The sequence below is a fragment of the Chinchilla lanigera genome, unplaced genomic scaffold (genome assembly GCF_000276665.1).
Source record: "Chinchilla lanigera isolate Chin_1 unplaced genomic scaffold, ChiLan1.0 scaffold00053, whole genome shotgun sequence".
Classification (NCBI taxonomy): Eukaryota; Metazoa; Chordata; class Mammalia; order Rodentia; family Chinchillidae; genus Chinchilla; species Chinchilla lanigera.
This window is the reverse complement of record NW_004955454.1, coordinates 9,761,576-9,769,075: the sequence shown is the minus strand read 5'-3', so window position 1 is coordinate 9,769,075 and position 7,500 is coordinate 9,761,576. Positions and strand designations below refer to the sequence as shown.

At 42.1% G+C, this 7,500-nt stretch overlaps 1 protein-coding gene across 3 annotated transcripts in view; it reads right to left on the bottom strand.

Annotated features, from left to right (window-relative positions):
- Positions 1–7,500, bottom strand: part of Sntg1 (syntrophin, gamma 1) — a 741,266-nt gene that overhangs the window by 670,799 nt on the left and 62,967 nt on the right. The window lies entirely within an intron of this gene.

The window sequence follows — 7,500 nt, the reverse complement described above, 5'->3', positions numbered from 1 at the left end:
CAGGTTCAATGTTTGCACTTGACCTCCTTGGGTCCTCTAATTATTGATCTTCCATGAGGGTCTCTGGTGCCAGCTTATTTATTCTGTCTTCTTCTGACCCTTCTGTTAAGACTGCTTCAAGTCTTACTGTCTGCTTTGGTTCTGTTATGATGCTAAAGGTAAACACTAAAGCGTTGCTTCACTGTCTTGAGTGTATGGGACTTCGAACGATACACAGCCAAGATTTATATTCTGGGTGTTCATCTCATTTTTATTGGGAACACAGTGCTTTTCTAAGAAAAGGTTGCCTTTGAAACAAGTGTGAACAAGACATGAACAGAAATCAGAAGGACGTACAGTCTGTGAAAGAACCTTTACCAAAAGTGTGGTGCAATGTGTCTGACGGCTTAGGAATACCTTTTGCTAAAGAATGTCCTTTATTGAATCTTTAATTCTTCAGTATAAACCAAAGATCCACATTACTGGAAAGTTCCTTAAATCAAAATTATTTCATTCACATATAAGTATAATTGATAGCATTGAACGATGCATTATATTATTCTAATTTATAATTTGATAGGTGCATAAATATGACTTTGCATGTAGTTTTGTAATTTTTGACGAGAAAACACTCCGGTGTGTGTGCTGTCCTTCAGGAGTCCATGCTGCTTGGCAGCAGAAAGCAAGCAGGGCTGTGGACCAGGGGCCAGGACAGAAGCACATCCTCAGTGGGGGAGAAAGAGACAAAGAAAGAGAAGGAACAGCCTGCTGCCTGGGTCTGGGGCTGGGGGAATTTCTTAAGGCCAGAGATGTGGGCGGGCCTTGTGTGTGCATGAAGTGATATGACAGAAAGATGTGGTGAATTTTTATGTTTCAAAAATATTTATTATAGTTAAAGACATGTTGCCATTTATACTCTTAAAAATACTTGCCAGCACTTGGAATACTCTTATCCCATTGTGAAGTTCTGGACATCACCTTTTTCTGTCTTTTTAGTTTCACAGTGGCTGCCGCCATGTCCTGAATTGATTTAAGACATTTATTTATCACAGTCATTTTGAGTTTGGGGAAGAGCCAGAAATCTCGTGGTGCCAGATCCAGTGAATGGGTGGATGAGGACACCAGGACATTTTCACAAGCCTGCCTTTCCTTTGGAAGGCAGAAAGCAGCAGTCATCTTATTTTTTTTAAATCACACTTCTTAAAGACACTCACTAAAGAGAACTTCTAGAACTGCTTCAGAAAATATCAAGAATGATTATTTGAAGAAAATTTGTGTATTTTGAGGGAGATTAATGGCAATATGTAATAAATTTTTAAAATTTAAATATTCATCATATATTTTTATCGTACCTCTATCCATGTTTAAACCAGAAGAGGAAAGGACTTGGATTTTCCATTTTAAACAACCAGGAGGTTTTCAGAAACATTGGAGCAAGGGTGTGTACAGGAGAATGGTTATTAATCCAAACAATGTTATGAGGTTATAATTAAAACACAATGAGACATCTAGAAGGACAAAATTCCTTAGAAATGAAAATAAAACTAAGATTTCTAGGAGCTTGCTTAAAAGCTGGGGGAGGTGTAGGGAATTGTTATTTAATGGTACAGGGTTTTGGTTTTGAAAGACGAAAATGTTCTGGAGATCTCTTGTACCGTAATATTTCACACCACTTTATGTTATGTAGATTTTGTAACAAATTAAGAATAAGGAGCTAACCATGGTAGAATACTCCCAGAATCCCAGTGTTCTGGGACAGTAAGACAGAAAGATGGCAAATTCAAGTCCAATCTGGGCAATTAATCAATTTAAGGAGATCTTGTTTCAAAATTTAAAAAATACAAAAGGGCTGGGGGATTTAGTTGAGTGAAGGCCCTAAGTTCAACCCTCAATATTTCTAAACCAACATAAAAGTAAATACACTTTAAGATCCAATATGGTGCCCGTAGCTCAACAGCAAAGAAAAAAATGCAAATTTAAGGTGATTAGAATATGTAGATGTAAATGCATTTTGTCTAAGCAACTGAAACACAAGTGTGCAAGTGTGTCTGTGTGAGCATGTTTCCTCCTCACTTCTTCTATGCCCATCCCTGCTTTCAGCCTCATGCCCTCCTTTCACACTGACAGTAAGAGCAGAGCTGTCCCACAGTATTCTTGAATTTTATGACTCCGATATGGGTGCAATGCTTGTTTCTCAAGAGCAGGCTCTTTAACCAGGATGAGATTTCCTCCACAGAAATAACCTGAGGATATAAATAGCCATGTGCATCTGCTTCTCCCCTTTTCTCTCTCTCCCTCTCTCCCTCCATCCTCCTTTCTTTCTCTACACAAGCAAATGGGCACAACAAACTATAAATAACTGACTCATACACTATTTTCACGCTCCTGAAGTATGAATACCAATTATCCATCAACACTGTGAAATCTCTCTCTTTGGATATTCAGCCAATAAACACCGAGCAGCCTGCCTGTGCTGATCCCTGCTGGCAAACCTGAGGGACAGATCCTTCCTCAACCAAGGATGGGGTCACAAATGAGAACCAGAGCAAGATAAGTGCTAGACAAGACTAAGCCAAGAGTGGAAAATTGAAGGAGTCCTAGGAAATAAGCACAGAGATCTGTGGAAGGAAGGTAGGATGGGAAGGATCAGAAAAATCTCAGGATGGGTAAATGGAGCAACAAACTGCAGTGGTCTGGACCAAGAGAAAATACTGTCATCCAAAACACAGACCTTGCGCTTGCCAGGCAGGCACTGTGCCGCTGAGCTAAATCCCCAGCCCCGAGACCTTAACTGTTGAAGAAACTGGCCATCTAGTGGGGAAATCCACCTTGAGAGAAGCAAATTCACACACAAGTTTCGACGCTGTCCAGGCAACGCATCTAACTACGCTCCAGAGAAGGCCGGGCCTCAGCCCCTGAGGATGAAGGAGGTGATGGTAAATAGGAGACCACAGGAGTGAAGGCCAGAATTTGGGGTAGAGAACTGGGTATTTCAAAGAGGCCTATCCCTGCATATGCACACAAGCCAGCCTGAAGAGCCAGTTGTTTGAAACCCTCTTCCTATCACAGCATCTCTTTACCTTACAAAAAGGAGGAAGAGCTTTGAAGAAAGGGGCAATGTACATACATTGATAAAGGACAGTTATTGCACTGGTCTCACAGCAGGCACCATGGGCAGCATCTTATCAGTATTAATACAAATGATCTCCCAGCAATTTGTGATGTGGTGTGTTATTATTTCCTACCGCAAAGATCTAGAAACTAAGCCTTATGTGTTCAGTCACAAAGGTAGTAGGGCGGATTGACAACTGGTGGTCAACGCGTAACAACACACAGCTGAACTGAACCAGCGTGGTGCTGGGTGTGGGAGGCCCACCTGAGGATTGTTGTCAGCAGCATAAGAGGCAGAATTGGAGAAGAAGAAGAAGAGAGGCTGTTGGAACCTGGCAGAAGCTGTTGGGAGCCTGTTGGAAGCTGCTGAGAAGCTGTAGGGAGCTGTTGGTTTTCCTGGAGGAGTTTTTCATGCTGGCTTCCCTGATGAACTCAAATGTTCTCATCAGAGGAGGAGTTCAGGACCTCATTGGCACTGAGAATGGCTTCAGTTCACTTTGGGGGAGCTCTGGTCCTCACTTTGAATATCATTTCCTGGCTCTGGAGGGGGAAATGGTGCACTGCTCAGTCTCCTGGAGAAGTTTGCTGCATTGGATTTCCTGATAGGAACTCAGCTGTCTTCACCACTGGAGGAGCTCGGGACCTCACTGTTGCTGAGGATGGTTGTGATACTTTTCAGAGGAGCTCTGGTTTTTACTTTGAGCATGACTTCCTGGCTTCAGTGCAGAGCCCTCAGCCTGCTAGCACAGATCCTTCGTCCTGCTGGCACAGACTTTCTAACTTCCACCACTGACCTTTGGGCCTTCCCAGTACAGATCTGTGAAATAGGCCTACATGAGACACTGTCACATGCTTTAGGCTTCCAGTTGGACTTGGGGGAGGCACTGTCACGGGCTCTAGGTCTTCAGCCAGACTCATGCAGGACATTGGTGTGGGATCCAGGTGCTCAGCTGGATTCTTTGGCCTTTAGTGTGTGGACAGATTTCCTGCACATCTTTGTATATGATTCTTTGTGGGACTACTTTAAGTAATCTCATAAAATATATGTCCTATATTATATTACTTCTCCTTGCGAAAACCTCAAACTACAACAGGTAGGAAGCAGCTTTCTCAGAAAGAATACGTAGGTCCATCTAATTCCCAGCCATGGGTTTATCCACTGTTTCTTTCAGAGTGTGTGTTATCTTGTGTCCTAACTTTGATTTTTCATAGCTCATGTTGTGAATTCCCCATCTGAATATCTTCTACCTGTGACGTAATTAACAACGCCAAGGAGGAACATAAGCCCTGGCTAAAAGCTGCAAGAGTTGGTACAGAAGAAAGCATTCGTATCCTGGGCATGGTCTCAGCCATACATCTGGGACAGTCTTCAAAGTTGGAGAGACGTTAACTGTTGTTTTTTTTGTTTTGTTTTGTTTTTTTTTTTGGTTTTTCTCTGGTACCGGGAACCGAACTCACGACCTTGCGCTTGCCAGGCAGGCACTGTGCCGCTGAGCTAAATCCCCAGCCCCGAGACCTTAACTGTTGAAGAAACTGGCCATCTAGTGGGGAAATCCACCTTGAGAGAAGCAAATTCACACACAAGTTTCGACGCTGTCCAGGCAACGCATCTAACTACGCTCCAGAGAGGGCCGGGCCTCAGCCCCTGAGGATGAAGGAGGTGATGGTAAATAGGAGACCACAGGAGTGAGGCACGAAAGCTGCCGAAAGAGATGGCGACAGTGACAGGACTGCTGCAGTGACAGAGACAACAGCGATGACAAAAAGTAGCACTGCACCTAAGAGTATCTGTTTTCTGCCTTCTTTTGAGGAAAAGGTCATTGAACCATCATAGATGCTTCACCTGCACGTTTACCATCAAGGACTTTTCTAGACACGACAGCTGGGCAGAGAGGCCCTCTTTTAATCCCAGCGGTTTCTGTCATCCCGCTATTTTCCTATCTAATTTTTGTTTGAAAAAATTCGGATTTCAAACCATAAAAAATATGACATCGGCATGAGAAGACAAACTGGCTTCGCTGGATGGGTGAGCCAGGGTCCAGGGTCTAGACCTACTGGAGCATTACTTCACAGGTGGCCCTGGAGGAGACCTGTAATCTCTGGGGTATGAGAGTTTATGGGCCCAAAGGATGAGTAAGGATTGACAAACTTTAAGATTCTTCTGGTTTCCAAGGTGGAACTCTAGAACCAATTTCTCTCTCTTCCAGCCATGGGGGGTGTGGCTTTGCCACATCATCCCCAACAGCATGTGCTGCCTGAACAGAGATGCCAAAGCAGTGAGGCTGACTAATCACAGACAGAAATATTCAACCTGTCAATAAACCTTTTTTCTTTACAAGCTGATTCTCTTATTAGTTATAGTACCACAGAGCAATCTGATACAGGTCAGAATCTATTTTCAAAACAATCCATTCCTTTTTTTTTTTTTTTTTTTTTTTTTTTTTGTCTTTTTGAGTCTGCTAGCAGTTCAGGCTCACCTTGAACTCACTTTGTAGCCCAGACTGGTCTCAAATTCACAACGATGCTCCTGTATCAGCCTCCCAAACATTTTTAAAAACTGCTTTACTTGATTGATGATCTTAATTTATGAAGAAAATGATATAAACTATCTACAGGATAGGACAAGGACTTGCATTTTTATTCATAGGTCCATTCCCATGTTCTTCTGAGTCTGATCAGGGTTGTTGAGAATAGTTAAAGTTTATCTTTTTTCACCTTCTGGCACACATCTCTAAGCTGCCCATGTCCTTTTCCCTTTGATGCCTTTCAGCTTCGTTTCTTCTCCTTAAATTGGGTGGGTTGGAGTGACGGTGTCTTCTCTCACTTCACGATTAAACCAAGGAGTTCAGTTCAAGCTATGTACGCCTGCTTCTCCTCACCAACATTTCCTTCTGCCAACCAGCAGCTTCTGTTCTGTGGTCACGGAGACAATCCCCACTCTACCCTGAGCTCCCTTCTTGTCTCTACAGTTCTTTTTTTCTGCAGACTAGCAAGAACAAACACTTAAAAACAAGCAGACATGTGCTATTTAATCTTGCTTAAACTAGGTGAAGACTTCCCAAGGGACATGGAATTGAAGTAAAACTTCTCTGTGTGGCCTTAAAGCTCACCCAGCAGGGTCAGGTCTCTTTCTCTGGTGCTGACCACCTCAGGCTCTCCACCTGGGCCCTTCTCTCTGTTTCCTGAGCTCTCCCCCTACTCCTCAAGTGCTTGACTTTGTTCTGTCCACTACATCTCAGTCTATGAATTAACTCCTCAAAGGAGGCTTCTTTGGCAAATTTAACACCTATTTTCTTTTTGCTTGACCTTTAACAGTTCTCTCTATACCATTCATGACTGCCCTGTGTTCTATTTCTCCATTTATTTCCTTTTCCCAAGTCAGCAAATGTACACACTTGCACGTAAGTTTCATGGAAATAGGAACCTGTCTGAGTTTTTCACTCCCTCAGTCTGATAGAAGATGGGCAATACATATATTTTTAGAATAAATATAAACAAGTGAAACCACAGAGAATAAGTTTGTGACTTGCCACTCAATCTGACCTATCTGTATCACAGTACTTTACTAACTCTGTATAAACACTGCTTTAAAAAAAAGAAATCTTTTTCTTCCTATTCTTTCTAGTTTCCACATAAATAGTCACACACTGAGCATCAACAGAAAACCCTGCTTTCCTAAAATTATATATAAAACCTAACTCAGTGTACCTTAAGTGCAAGATTCATCCGGATGAGTCCTTGCTCTGTAGGAAATTAGTACGTGCATCTTGAAAATGAATAACAAGTAGTGGGTTTTCTTTCCATTTCACTCTTCATTTCAAGTTTTGAAATAAAAGTAAGAAAAATAAATGACTCAGGGAGGAACTACAGATTGCAAAACAAGCTGCTAATTGAAAAATAAATGAAACTCACCTTCTTGTATCTCAGCATCAACATGAATAAAAATAAATACAAAAGCAGAAAATGCCAAAACAAAATCAATATAATAATTTCTCAATGCAATGACTAATTTGCCACAAACATAAAAAATTTTCAAGTTATATAACGACTACTGGGGCCTTTGTATATAACAATATGCTTCTGCAAGCATGGCAGGCATGCTGCGACACTATTTTAAAATAAGATAAAGCTTTCCTCAAACTGAAAGTAATAGTCCCCTTCTTGTGTACTACCTATGATTTATGTGCCCAGAGAACCTGTCTGCTGTGGTTATTGCAGAGTTATGTTGCCAGGCCTGTGGATGCCAAAAGCATTCAGATCAGCTTCATAGTACTTGCATCCCGAAAACAGTAATAAGAAAAAACGTTACCGGAGATTGCAGAGATCTTGTGCCAACTCCACAACCCAGAACAGTAAGGATGATTGTGTAGCCAAATGCCGCTGTGTATGTCCCTTCCCTCCTCCCTCCCT